Source organism: Lontra canadensis, unplaced genomic scaffold, assembly GCF_010015895.1.
Source record: "Lontra canadensis isolate GAN:19392208 unplaced genomic scaffold, GSC_riverotter_1.0 scaffold245, whole genome shotgun sequence".
NCBI lineage: Eukaryota > Metazoa > Chordata > Mammalia > Carnivora > Mustelidae > Lontra > Lontra canadensis.
Window position 1 is genome coordinate 329,006 of NW_022631239.1, and position 15,220 is coordinate 344,225.

General features: G+C 37.8%; 1 long non-coding RNA gene across 2 annotated transcripts in view; it reads left to right on the forward strand.

The window, feature by feature from the left end:
• Nucleotides 1-8,894, forward strand: part of LOC116862464 — a 30,791-nt gene extending 21,897 nt beyond the window's left edge. For both annotated transcript variants that reach the window (XR_004381638.1, XR_004381639.1), the window contains exon 4: nucleotides 8,858-8,894. This is a non-coding gene — a long non-coding RNA (uncharacterized LOC116862464). The remainder of the gene's footprint in view (nucleotides 1-8,857) is intronic.
• Nucleotides 8,895-15,220: the final 6,326 nt, after the last annotated feature.

Genomic DNA, 15,220 nt, shown 5'->3' on the forward strand with positions numbered 1-15,220 from the left:
CTGAGTTTCAAGTCTCCAAACTTTACAACTCCCGTGGCATGGACCTGCACTATTCCTCCCGGGTGAATGTGCTTCTGCATTTTACCGGGCCCCTGCCCTGAGAGCAGTCATGCAACCATGCACTGGTTCTCAGTTTATGACAACACCAAGCAGAAAGCTGGTGCCTAGACTCACTGTTTACAGCTGGCTTCCCCACTCTGATGCCTGGCATCACTGCCACCCTCCGCTCCCCCTCCCCCTGTTCTTATGACCCCAGGGATCCTGAAACCTCCCTTTTCCACCTGGTTTTCTGCCCTGTTTCATCACCTGAGAACCTTTAAGCCAGAGACATCCCCCACTGTAGCAGACCTAAAAGTTCTGATTTTATGTTCCACTGCTTATAATACTTTATAGTAGCCTCCTTAAGAAGGTTCCCTCCTCTTGTAGTATCCTCTCACATCCCACCCCAGATTCATGTCTCCACACCTCCTACCTTGCAAAAAGTGGTCACTTTTCTATTTGTAGAATTGTAGCATTTCTTTTCTTAGATCTTTGATTGATTTTGTAGGTCTTCAAAATGATTTGATAACTATATAGCACAATTCCTGGGACCAGATGAACTTAGGGACCCCTACTCCTCTGCCATCTTTACTCTCTAAATGCACCTTGCTTTTTTCGCTTAATGATGTATCTTGGATACCATGCTATATCCCTACAGAGAAGGAGTCTTCATTGCTTTATTTAAATAATTATTAAGTTAAAACACACATAAATTTACCATCTTAACCATTTTTATTTTTCTAAAGATTTTATTTATTTATTTTATAGACAAAGATCACAAGTAGGTGAAGAGGCAGGCAGAGAGAGAGAGAGAGAGAGAAGGGAGGGGAAGCAGGCTCCCCACTGAGCATAGAGCCCAATGTGGGGTTCAATCCCAGAACCCTGGGATCATGACCTGAGCCGAAGGCAGAGGCTTTAACCCACTGAGCCACCCAGGCACCCCATCTTAACAATTTTTAAGTTTATAGTAGTGTTAACTATATGCATATTGTTGTGCAACAACAACAATTATAGAACTTCCTCATCTTACAAAACTGGAAACTCTGTTTCCATTGAACAATGCTTTCTCCTTCCTCCAAGACCCTTCCAACCACCATTCTACTTTGTGTTTCTATGAATTTGACTACTTTAGACACTTGTATCTGTGGTATCATGTTGTATTTTTATCTTTTTGTGACTGGCTTATTTCACTTAGCATAATGTCTTTTTAAAGATTTTATTTTATTTATTTGACAGAGAGAGAGATCACAAGTAGGCAGAGAGACAGACAGAGAGAGAGATGAGGAGAAGCAGGCTCCCTGCTGAGCAGAGAGCCTGATGTGGGACTCAATCCCAGGCCCCTGGGATCATGACCCGAGCCAAAGGCAGAGGCCCAACCCACTGAGCCACCCAGGCGCCCCCACTTAGCATAATGTCTTTAAGGTTCATCAATGTAGTAGCATATGACAGGATTTCCTTCTTTTTTAAGGGTGAATAATATTCTATTTTATGGATATATCACATTTTGTTTATCTATTCATTGGTAGATGGACAGTTTGTTGCTACCTCATCGTTATTGTGAATATTGTTTTGGTGAAAAATAGTACAAATACCTCTTCAAGATCTCGTTTTCAGTTCTTTTGTATCTATACCCCGAAGTAGAATTGCTGGATCGTATATTAATTGTATGGATTTTTGAAAAGATTTCATTTATTTATTTGACAGAGTGAGAGAACACAAGCAGGGGGAGCAGCAGAGGGAGAGGGAGAAGCAGGATCCCCGCTGAGCAGGGAGCCTGATGTGGGGCTTAATCCCAGGACCCCGGGATCATGACCTGAGCCAAAGGTAGATGCTCAAGCGACTAAGCCACCAAGGTGCCCCTAATTGTATGTTTTAATTTTTGAGGAACCTCCATACTGCTTATGATAGGGGCTATAAACCATTTTACATTCACACCAACAGTGCACAGGGTTCTAATTTCTTTACATCTGTATCAATACTTGTTATTTGCTGTTTTTTTTAATAGTGGTCATCCTAATGAGTGTGAAGTGATATCTTATTGTGGCTTTGATTTGCATTACCCTGATGATCAGTGATGTTGAACATCTTTTTATAGACTTCTTGACCATTTGTATATCTTCTTTGAAGAAATGTCTACTCAGGTCCTTTGGCCATTTTCTAAATCTAGTTATTTGTTTTGTGTTGTTGACTTGTAGGAGCTCTGTATGTTCTGGATATTAACTCATTATCAGATACATGATTTGAAAATATTTTCTCGGGGCACCTGGGTGGCTCAGTGGGTTAGGCCACTGCCTTCGGCTTGGGTCATGATCTCAGGGTCCTGGGATCGAGCCCCACATCGGGCTCTCTGCTCAGCGGGGAACCTGCTTCCCCCTGCCTCTCTGCCTACTTGTGATCTCTCTCTCTCTGTCAAATAAATAAATAAAATCTTAAAAAAAAAAGAAAATATTTTCTCTCACTCAGTATGTTACCTTTCCAGTTTGTTATTTCCTTTTGCTGCACAGAAGGTTTTAAAAATTTTTAAGATTTCATTTTTAATTAATCTCTATACCCATTGTGGGGCTTAAACCTACAACCTCAAGATCAAGAGTATGCTCCACCAATTGAGCCAGCCAGGTGTCCCAGAAGTTTTTAAATTCGATGTAGTCTCATTTGTCTATTTTTGTTTGTTTCCTGTGCTTTCAGTGTCATGAAGAAATCATTGCCAAGTCCATTGTCATGAAGGTATTCCCCTATATTTTATTCTAGGAGTTTTATCATTTGAGGTTTTTAATACATTTTGAGTTAATTTTTCTATATGGTATAAGGTAAGGGTCCAGCATCATTTTTTTTGCATGTGTATAGCCAGTTTTCCCAGTATCCTTTGTTGAATTGACTATATCTTTTCTTCATTGTGTCACCTTGACAACCTTGTCAAGGATCATTTAACCATATATGCAAGGGTTTACTTCTGGGCTCTCTAGTCTGTTTGGTCTATATGCCTGTATTTATGCTAGTGCCTTACTGTTTTGGGAACTATAACTTTGTAATATGTTTTAAAATCAGGAAGTGTGAAGCCTTCAACTTTGTTTCTCTTTCTCAAGATAGACTTTCCCAAGTTTTCCTATTAGCAGGTCCTTTGAAGCTCCAAATGAATGTTAGGATTATTTTTCTATTTCTGCAAAAGATGGCATTGAGATTTTGATAGTGACTGCACTGATTCTGTAGATCACTTTGGGAAGTATGGATATTTTAATAATTTTAAGTTTTCCTGTCCATGAACCTGAGATGTCTTTCCATTAGTTTGTATCTTTAGTTTTCATCCTTGTCTTGTAGTTTTCATCGTATAAGTCTTTCACTTCCTTGGTTAAGTTTATTCCTGAGTATTTTATTATTTTTTGATACCACTAAAAGTAGAGTTGTTTTCTTAATTTCTTCTTCTGATTGTTTATTGTTAGTATATAAAAATTCAAGTGACTTTTGAAAGTTGATTTTATATCCTGTAACTTACTGAATTTGTTTATTCTAACAGGTTTTTTTGGTGAAATCTTTAGGATTTTCTACATGTAAGATTATGTCATCTGTGAGCAGAGATAATTTTATTTTTCCTTTCCAATTGGGATGGCTTTTTTTTCTCTTTCTTTCTTTCTTTCACCTAATTATTTTGGCTAGGACTTCTAATACGATGTTGAATAGAGTAGTAATAGTTGGCATTCATGCCTTTTCCTGATAATTGAAGGAAAGGCTTTCAGTTTTTCAAGGCTGAGTTCAATGTTAGCTATATGCTTTCTTTATACAGCCTTTATTATGTTGAGGTGATTTCTTTCTATTCCTAGTTTGTTGAAAGTTTATCATGAAAGAGTTTGGATTTTCTCATGTTTCTTGTGCATCAGTTGAGATGATCACATGAGAATTTTTCCCTTTATTCTGTTAATGTGTGATATATTACATTGACTGATTATAATATGTTGAAACGTCTTTGTGTTTCAGAAATAAATCCCAGTTGGTCACGTTATATATATATATATTTTCCCCCCTCTCTGGTGTATATTCTTTTTAATGTGCTATTGAATTTCATTTGTTAGTATTTTGTTGAGCATTTTTACATCAATATTCATCAGAGATATTGTTCTGTAGTTTTCTTATATCTCTGTCTTGTTTTGGTGTCAGAGTTATGCTGGACTCATACAATGAGTTTGGGAATATTCTCTCCTCTTCAAATTTTTGGAAAAGTTTGAGGAGGATTGGTGCTATTTTTTCTTTAAATATTTGGCAGAATTATTCTGCAAAGCCTTTTGGGCCTCTTTTTTTTTAAGATTTATTAATTTATTTGACAGAGAGAGAGAGAGCGTGAGCGAGCACATGCACAAGCAGGGGGAGCAGCAGGCAGAGGGAGAAGCAGGCGTCCTGCTGAACAGAGAGGTGGATGTGGGACTCAGTCCCAGGACCTGAGATCATGACCCGAGCCAAAGGCAGACTCTTTTTTTTTTTTTTAAGATTTTATTTATTTATTTGACAGAGAGAGAGAGATCATAAGTAGGCAGAGAGGCAAGCAGAGAGGGGGAAGCAGGCTCCCTGCTGAGCAGAGAGCCCGATGCGGGCCTCTATCCCAGGACCCTGGGATCATGATCTGAGCCAAAGGCAGAGGCTTAACCCACTGAGCCACCCAGACACCCTAAAGGCAGACTCTTAACTGACAGAGTTACCCAGGTGCCCCAGTTGGGAGTTTTTTGATTATGGATTCAAGCCCCTTACTGTTATAGATCTGTTTAGATTTTTTCATTTCTTCTTGATTCAGTCTTGGTAGTTTGTATGTTTGTAGGAATTTACCCATTTCTTCTAGGTTATCCAGTTTGTTGTTGTATGATTATTCATAGAAGTCTCTGTGATCAGGGTGCCTGTGTGTCTCAGTCAGTTAAGCATCCGACTCTTGATTTTAGCTCAAGTCATGAGCATCAGGCTCCTACTTGAGATTTTGTCTCTCCCTCTGCCCCTCCACCCTTGCTCATACTCTCTCTCCCCCCCCCAAAAAAAAATCTCTTGTGATCCTTTTTATTTCTGTGGCATAAGTCTCTCATATCTGATTTTTGAGTCTTCTCTATTTTTTTTCTTAATTTAGCTAAGGGTTTGTCACCTTTGCTGATTTTTTCAAAACATCAACTCTTAGTTTCATTGATTTTTAATACTGTTTTTCTATTTTCTATTCCAATGATCTCTGCTCTAATCTTTCTTTCTTTCCTCTTGTTAACTTGGGGTTTAGTTTGTTCCTTTTTTTCTATTTCCTGGAGGTGTAAAGGTAAGTTGTTGATTAGAGACCTTTTTTGAATTAGACCTTATTCCCATAAGCCTTCTTAGTATTGCTTTTGTTTCATTCCATTAATTTTTGATGTATTTTGTTTTCATTTTCATTTGTCTCAAGATATCTTCTAATTTCCTTTGTGATTTCTTCTTTGGCATATTGGCTGTTCAGGAGTGTACTGTTTAATTTCCACGTAATGGGAATTTTCCAGTTTTCCTTTTGCTGTTGATTTCTGGTTTCATTCCATTGTGATCAGAAAAGGTATTTGGTATGATTTCAACCTTCTTAAACTAGTTAAAAATTTGTTTTGTGGCCTACTATATAATCTGTCTTGGAAGATGTTTTCATATGTGCTTGAGAAGAATGTGTATTCTGCTGTTGTTGGTTGGAGTATTTCTTATATGTCTTTTAGGTGCAATTAATCTACAGTGTTCAAATCCTCTTTCCTTATTGATCTTCTATGTGGTTTTCCTATCCATTATTGAAAGTGGTCTATTAAAATCTCTTATTATTATTGGGCTTCTGTGTATTTCTTCCTCTAATTTTACCAACACTTGCTTCATATATTTGAGTGCTGTGGTGTTTGGTACAAATATTTATACTTGTTATAACATCCTGTCGAATTGACCTTTTTATCTTTATATAATATCCTTCTTTATCACCTGTGACAATTTTGATTTAAGGTCTATTTTTTCTTATGTAACTGTGGTTGAGGTTATACCTACTCCCTTTTGGTTATAATTAGCACAGAATATCTTTTTATATTCTATATCTTTTTATATCTATATCTATATCTTTTTATATTTATATCTAATTATAACCTACTCCCTTTTGGTTATAATTAGCACAGAATATCCATCCTTTCACTTTCTGCCTGTGTGTATCATTATATCTAAAGACAACATACAGTTGGGTCTTATTTTTTTATCTGTTCAGGTGCTCTATGTCTTTTGGGGAGTTTAGTCCATTTACATTTAATGTAATCACTGGGGCACCTGGCTGGCTCTGTTGGTAGAGAGCGTGACTCTTGAGCTCAGGGTTGTAAGTTTCAGCCCCACATTGGGTATAGAGATTATTTAAAATAAAATCTAAAAAAAAATCACGGATAGGAAAGGACTTACTATTGCCATTTTGTTAATTGTTTTCTGTGTGTGTCAACATTTATTCTGTTCCTCTTTTCCTCTCTTCTAGGCTTTCTTGGTGTTTTATTGATTTTTTTATTGTGATAGGCTTTCTATTGTTCTTTTGTGTATGTTCTATAGGTATTTTCTTTGTGTTTACTATGGAGATTATGTAAAACACTTTATAGTTACAACAGTCTATTTTAAACTGATAAAAACTTAACTTCAATAGCGTATAACAACTCTACTCCTTTATGTCTCTTCCACTTTGTTATTGATGTTACAAATTACATCTTTTTATATTTTGTATCCATTAATGTACTTTATAGTTATAATGATTTTTATGCCTTTATGTTTTAAATACTATACTAGAACTAAAGGAGATCTATGCAATACCATAATCAATTCAATTCAATTAATGTGTTTTTCAGCCTTGGAATTTCGGTTTGGTTCTTCTGTGTAGTTTGTTTCTGTGTTGATATTCTCATTTTGATCATGTTTCTTTTTCTGATTTTTAAAAAAATTTTTTAAGAAGATTTTATTTATTTATTTGACAGAGACCACAAGTAGGCAGAGAGAGAGAGAGAGGAGGAAGCAGGTTCTCTGCTGAGCAGAGAGCCTGACGTGGGACTTGATCCCAGGACCCTGAGATCATGACCTGAGCTGAAGGCAGAGGCTTAACCACTGAGCCACACAGGCGACCCTCTTTTTCTGATTTTATTTAGTTTTCTATGTTTCTTGTATCTCACTGAACTTCCTTAAGATGAGTATTTTGAATTTTTTGTCAAATAATTCATAGATACTTATGTATTTATGATTGGTTTCCAAGAATTATTTTGGAAATATGATTGGGTCATATTCCTGTTTCTCTGTATGCCTTGTTACTTTTGTTGAGATTTATACATTTGAAAAAGCAACATCCTTTCCCAGTCTTTATGGACTAGTTTTCTACAGAGGAAGATCTTTATCAGTTAGCCTCACTAGAGATTGAGGGGAACTTCTCAAATCTTTTTGGGGAATGCATATTCTCTGGGCTTGTTCAAGTAATTTCCCAGAGTGATATGTTGGCTTTTTTTTTCCTGAACTTGGAATCTCTTGTTCCTTCTGGTCTGTGGTACTACAGGTTCTCTGGTTCTCCAGCAGGCTACAGAGCTCTCATTTGCTTTCATTGGCCACTTTCAGCTTTTTGGGTCAGATGACACAGAAATGATTCCCTTGGGAAGCCCGTGAAAAGCCAGAACCTTGGATGTACATATCATTCTTGTCTTTTGCTCTAGAAGGACAAACTGCAAATTGGGTATTTTCTGCCAGCTGCTCTGAGCTTCGCTGGCTTGGGTAAGGGGCTAATGTGGGTGAAATGCAGTGGCTTTTCTTACACATATTCATGGAGCTTTTCTTGGTTTTGTACTTGCTAGGGTATGACAACTTTTTAACTGGTTTCTGGGCTCTCATAAAAGCCTTTTGGATTGTATATTGTTACATTATTGTCTCCGTGGGGAAACAAGGCCTGAGGCTTTGTATTCTGTTATCTTTCGCCAGGAGGAATCCCTCATGCTCTTTATTTTTTATTTAATTTTTATGTAGTTTTAATTTTAATTCCAATTAGTTAAAATATAGTGTTATATTAGTTACAGTTGTACAGTATAGTGATTCAACAGTTCCATGTATCACCCAGTACTCATCATGACAAGTGCCCTCCTTAATCCCTATCACCTATTTCACCTACCCAGCCTACCCCTTTCTGGTACCATCAATTTATTTTCTATAGTTGAATATGTTTCTTGGGTCTTCTTTTTGTGTCTCTCTTTTTCCCTTTGCTCATTTGTTTTGTTTCTTCATTTCCATATATGAGTGAAATCATATGCTATTTGTCTTCCTCTGACTGTTTTGCTTAGCATAATACTCTCTAGCACTGTCCATGTTATTGAAAATGGCAAGATTTCATTCTTTTTTTTTTTTAAAGATTTTATTTATGTATTTGACAGACAGAGATCACAAGTAGGCAGAGAGGCAGGCAGAGAGAGGAGGAAGCAGGCTCCCCGCTGAGCAGAGAGCCTGATGCGGGGCTTGATCCCAGGACCCTGAGATCATGACCTGAGCTGAAGGCAGAGGCTTTAATCCACTGAGCCACCCAGGCACCCCTCATTCTTTTTTTTTTTTAATTTCTTTATTTTAGTGAGAGAGCACAAACGGAAGGGGCAGAGGGAGAGGGAGAGAGAATCTGAACCAGACTCTGCACTGAGCATGAGCCCAAGAAGCTCCATCTCATGACCATGAGATCACGATCTGAGCCAAAACCAAGAGTCAGATGCTTAATCAACTGTGCCACCCCGGCACCCCAAGATTTCATTTTTAATGGCTGAATAATATTCCATTGTATATACATATATATACACATTTTTCCCTCTTTTTGTTTTAGATTTTATTTATTTAACAGAGAGAGACTAAGAGTGTGCAGCAGGGGGAGAAGGAGAAGCTCCCTGCTGAGCAAGGAGCCGGATGCAGGACTTTATCCCAGGACCCTGGGATCATGACCTGAGCTGAGGATGGACGCTTAACCAACTGAGCCACCCAGGTGCCCTTTCCCTCATGTTTTTTTTTATACTTGCTTAGTACTCTAGGATGTAGATGTACTGGTCATTCAACCAGTACCCTATGGTTAGACATTTGTCTTATTTCTTATCTTTTACTATTGTGATTGTTTTGCTAGTAATGGCCTTGTACTTATGTTTTTTTGTCTTTTTGCATTATATCTTTGGGATAGAGTCTTAGAAGTAAAAGTGCTGGTTCCAAGAGGAAATATTCTAGTAATTTTACTAGATAGTATCAAATCCCCTTAATATGAATTGTAATATTTTACATGGTTGTTGGCCTTTATTTCTTCAAATACTTTTTATCCATACACCCTTTCTCCTTTCTTTCTAAGATAACCAACCATGTCACTAATTTCAGATTTTTTATATAATCTCACAAGTCCCCGAGTTGTCATTGTCTTTTTTCTTTAGTCTATTTTCTCTCCATTGCTCAAATTGGGTACTTCTTATTGTTGTGTATTCAAGTTCATTGATTCTTTTCATTTTCTTCTTCATTCAGTTGTTGAGTCCATATACTGAGTTTTAAAATTTTCAGTTATTGTGTTTCAGGTCTAAAATATTTATATTGTTCTTCCATATATCTTCTGTTTCTTTCCTGAGAATTTCTGTTCCTTAATTTATTTCAAGTATAATTATAATTACTCTTTGAAACATTCTGAAAATGACTACTTTAAAATCCTTATCAGATAAGTCCAACATCTGTGGCATCTTGTTGTTTTTATATGTTGACTGTCATTTCTCATTCAAGTTGAAATTTTTATGGTTTTTGAAGTAATGGGGTATTTTTAAATTTTCTTTATGTTATATGTAGGATTTGGTAGCATTTCTTTTTTTTTAAGATTTTATTTATTTATTTGACAGGCAGAGATCACAAGTAGGCAGAGAGGCAGGCAGATAGAGAGAGAGGTGGAAGCAGGCTCCCTGCTGAGCAGAGAGCCTGATGTGGGGCTCGATCCCAGGACCCTGGGATCACGACCCGAGCCGAAGGCAGAGGTTTAACCCACTGAGCCACCCACGGTGCCCCTTTGGTAGCGTTTCTTATTCCTGTAAGAAGTTACATGGGGATGATGGGAAAGAGGATGCAGATCATCTTCCCTTTACTTTTTACTTCATCTTCTCATCAAATTTTTATTTGATCTTTAACTTTTGAATCTTTTTTTTTAATTGTTTGTTTTGACATTGAAATAGCTGGCCCCACTAATTTCCAGAAAGGAAACAGTACAGAATAACAGAGTATGAAGATTGGTCAGCTCTGCAGCTGACTGGGAACAGGAGACCTACATCCAAAATATCAGAAAAATTCTTGCCTACAGGACTATGGGTAGTCACCTCCTCTTTGCTGACCTCAGCCCTGACACAGAAAAAGATTATCTATCTCAGTGGATAGGGACATGGGCTCTGTGGAGTGTGATTTAAGTTTGGGCATGTTTAATTGCTGGTTTCATGATCTTCATAAAGCAAATTATAAGTCTTCAGATCTATGAAACCCACATGTGTTGTATATACATTATATATGCATGCATAGTGAATATAATGGGAGGAAATGAACATATGTGACAATATCTTTTTTTTTAAAGATTTTATTTATTTGTCAGAGAGAGAGGGAGAGAGAGCAAGCACAGGCAGACAGAATGGCAGGCAGAGGCAGAGGGAGAAGCAGGCTCCCTGCCGAGCAAGGAGCCCGATGTGGGACTTGATCCCAGGATGCTGGGATCATGACCTGAGCCGAAGGCAGCTGCTTAACCAACTGAGCCACCCAGGCGTCCCCATGACAATATCTTTTTTTAGAGAGGGAGGAGGAGAGAGAGAGGGTAGGGGAAGGGTCAGAGCAGGCTCCATGTGCAGCATGGAGCCCAATGTGGGGCTTGGTCTCAACACCGAGATCTGACCTCAACCAAAATCAAGAGTCAGACGCTTAACCCACTGAGTCACCTAGGCACCTCTGACAGTATTTTTTTTGTATTAATAGGTGGTTGGTTTGCTGACTAATTATGTATCACTGGAATTAACCGTGCTTTCCGAAATTTTCAAATTAATGTGTATCGTTGCTTACAGCATATATAAACTCATTTTATGGTGATTGTTATGGTATTTCACACATACAAAAAGTTACAGAAATCATATAATGAAAAAATAAAAGAAATCATATAATGGAGTTTGGTACTCATATTAATAAATAAAACATTACATATCTCATTTGAATTCTTTTCTGATGGCATTAGTCTCCCTCTAACCCAGGCATAACTACTAACAAAACATTGGATTTTTCATTCTTAATACATTTCTCTGTAGTTTTATTACATATGTATATATTCTTTACAAAAAATATGGTATTATTTTGTTGCATATGTTTACCCATAGATGCTTGGTTATCTCACAGAAATTAAACAGGAAGAAATATGAGAAAACCAAATCCATATTCACATTTTAACAGTGTGACCTGCCCTATCAGCCTCCTTGCTATATGTGTTTTCTTTCTAATCTTTTAAAATGGACACACCCATTTTCTCAGTTTATATGTTATAAGGAGCATGAATAGATTTTGAACATACTATTCTCAGTAAATTTTTCGTGTGTGATGTTCAAAGTCTTAGAGTTTGTTAGGTCCTGGCTACTGTGAAACAGTACCTGAATGTGTCCTAACTGCAGAACATCTTCTTGTTTATCCAGGCTTAATTTTCTGGCTTTAATCCACTCTGTTACTCATCTAGGCTTGTAGATCTGGAATCTAATCTGGACCACTCTGGTGAAAGAAGACAGTGATTGTAAGGAGTTTGTTTTCCTGTGTACAGACTAATGACCAAATCCTTGGGTTGGTTTAGGGAGGCATCCCATTCTGAACTTGAGCTGATTTCAATTACAAGTGCTGGGCACCTGTATATTTTCCTTTCCTTTTACTATTTTAATGCTTGGCTAACCAGGAGGTTAAACCCATGAGCCTGCTTTCCATTCAGGGAGGCTTTATTTGGGAGATAAGAGAAGCGTGTTGTGAAAATACTTTTGTCTCATGACCTTTGCTAAATCCTGGGAGGTAGAAACATTGTCTGTCTGTAGAATGCAAGGTTTATATGAGCAACATGCTTGCTCTTCCCTTAGGCATCTGTAATTTTCCCAAAGACACCCAATTGGAACAGTCATGTGGTAGATTACTAAATCAGTTCTATGACCATCCTATTACCTAATTCCCTTGGGTTAGTGATAATACGCATTCTGATCCTGAACCACTTTCTTATGGGAAGGGCTGAGGATATATATTTCTTTTACTTCCAAAATCAAGACTTTTTTATTTTTTATTATTATTATTTTTTAAAGATTTTATTTATTCACTTGACAGACAGAGATCACAAGTAGGCAGAGAGAGAGGAAGAGAAGCAGGCCTCCCGCTGAGCCCAGATCCCGATGCGGGGCTCGATCCCTAGACCCTGGGATCATGATCTGAGCCAGATGCAGAGGCTTTAACCCACTGAGCCACCCAGGCGCCCCCAAAATCAAGACATTTTTAAAAGAAGATTTATTTATTTATTTTAGAGAGAGGGAGAGCGTGATTGGGGGGCAGGGCAGAGGGAGAGGGAGCGAGAGAGAGATAGAGAGAGATAGAGAGAGAGACAGACTCCTTGATGAGCGTGGAGCCTGACCCAGTGCTTGATTTCACAAACCTGAGCTGAAATCAACAGTCGGATGCTTAACCAACTAAGCTACCCAGGTGCCCCTCAAGTCATTTTTGTTGTAGATAAAAATGCAAAATGCAGGAGATGAAAAGATTGTTAAGAACCCTTAGAAGTCTACTATTCATGAGTAACCACTGTTATCATTTGAATATATGTTTTTTCAGAAATTTTATATGTCACTGTATATTTAAGAACAAAAATGAAATTATATCCTACTTAACAGTTTTGTAAACTGCTTTTTTACAACAAATATGTTATAAAGATCAATCCATGCCTATCAGTGTACACCCATATAGTAATAAAAATGATAGTAGAATCTCTAATGCATTCTGTTGTGATAATAATAATAAGAAAGGTTAATATTTCTGACTTCCTCAGTTCCCCACTCTGGTGTCAGTGCTAAGCTTTCGCTTATTTCAACCTCACCACAGCCTATGAAAAGGAGCTATTGTTGCCAGACTTTAAAATCAGGGAACCGAGGCACAGCGAGGACAGGGCTAGTAAGTCATTAGGCTTATATTAGAACACAGGCTTGTGGCTCCTGCATCACTTCATCTAACCAGTGTATGATACTGCCTCTCATATGGTAAGACTGCCAACCTTACTTTTAATCAGGGTGAAGAAAAATGAAACAAATTAGGGTACCATGTTTTTCCTCAGTTAACTAAGCAGAGATCTGAAGTATTGATAATAATTATTGTAGTTTGGAATTTGGGGAGCTGTGTGCTGTTTTACTGTAGAAGGGGCTCCCGCAGTATCTTCTTTCCTGTCCTGTGCCTTTGGGATGTCCCTGTTCTAAAGCTGACGGCTTTTCTGTAGTTGGGCTGAGACCGCTTAAATTTTACTGTTGTTTCATTGTTTTGTGTAATTGTAAGAGTATTTATTACAAGGCATTTAATATAGTAAAAATTAGATAGCAGAAAAAAATACTAACAATTAACATAAAAAGAGAATAATTTTACCCTCAAACATAAGCACCAGAAGAAAAGTCCTGCTAAGGTTTTCATCTGCATTATATCCTTTCAGAAATTTTCTTATGCTGGTACTTATACATTTATGCACATATGCATTTATTTAGTTCTGTAACCTGCTCATCTTTTTTAAAGATTTTATTTATTTATTTGACAGAGAGAGCATGTGCACTAGCGGGGGAACGGCAGGCAGAGGGAGAAGGAGAAGCAGGCTCTGCACTAAGCAGAGCCCAATGTGGAGCTTGATCCCAGGACCATGGGTTCATGACCTGAGCTGAAGGCAGATGCTTAACCAACTGAGCCACCCAGGCGCTCTGACCTGCTCATGTCTAACAATGTACCTCTAAGGTCATTGACTGTGAATAAAGATTAGTACATATCATATGGATAGTAGAGATACTAATGGCCAATAAAGACAGTGACCGAGAAATTAAAATGACTAAGAGGTATTATGTAGCAAGTACCTTATATGTATTGAGTCATTTATGCTTACAGAACTATTATGAGTTAGATATGGTGTTAATCCCCATTTTTACAGATGAAGAGCTAAGGTACAGAGAGTATAAGGATTTAGCCCAGGACTACATAGTTAGGGAGTTGTACAGCTTGGATTCGTACAGTACCTCATGATCTAGAGCCTGGAAACTGTCAGATTTGTTAAGTGACAGAAACAGTTTGCACAAGCATGAGTGTTTTAGGTGGTCATTAAAAGCAATATTTATATATTTATATTTTTATACAAAATTAGTGTACCTAGTGACAAAAGGTGGCTTGTGACCTTAGTGAGACCATGTTCATTGCAGTCATGGGGACAGAGCTGTAGTGCAGTGGAAGGAGGTGTTAGTGGGAAGTAAAGAATGTTACCAAGGAAGGTAAACTCTTTTTGGAATTTTGATGAGGAAAGCAAGGAGGGATTTTTAGAAATCTTAAGTTCTTTGAAATTTGAGTGAGTTTAAAAGTTAATGGGGAGGAGCTAGCCCATCTCAGATTTAACCCTTGAGTTTGCCCATATACTCATAAGCTCAATATATATTTATTAGTTACTAGTGAATGGAGGAATGGATAATGGTGTGTCAAAGAAATGATGATAATTCTTGGATTTTTGTCTCCTGGGAAAGCAGTAAATGGCTGGTAGCTTGGTATGGTGTAGCTGAATAATGTACTGGTGACTTTAAGATGGGTCCAGAATTTTTTCCATAAATGTATTAAGATATGGAGCAGTCCAGGAGCAGTAGCTGGGCAAACAGCATAGCATGCTGCACTGGTGCCATTTCCCACTGAGCTCATGAGGTGAATCAAAGACAAGCCTGTCTTCCCAGCATGGGGGGCTGCATTAGGTTCTGCTCACAAGCATGATGGTGAGCAGCTGTAATAAGCTTCAGAAACATCCAGGAAAGTAGATCACCTTCCATCTCCAAACCTTTGAACTCAAGCCATGTCAGAGACATATTTGTTCATCTCCTCTATATGTCCATAACCTCATTAGGGGAAACAATGAGAAACAACTTTTCATGAAACCTGCCTTAGCCCTGAGGCTCAGCCAACCCCT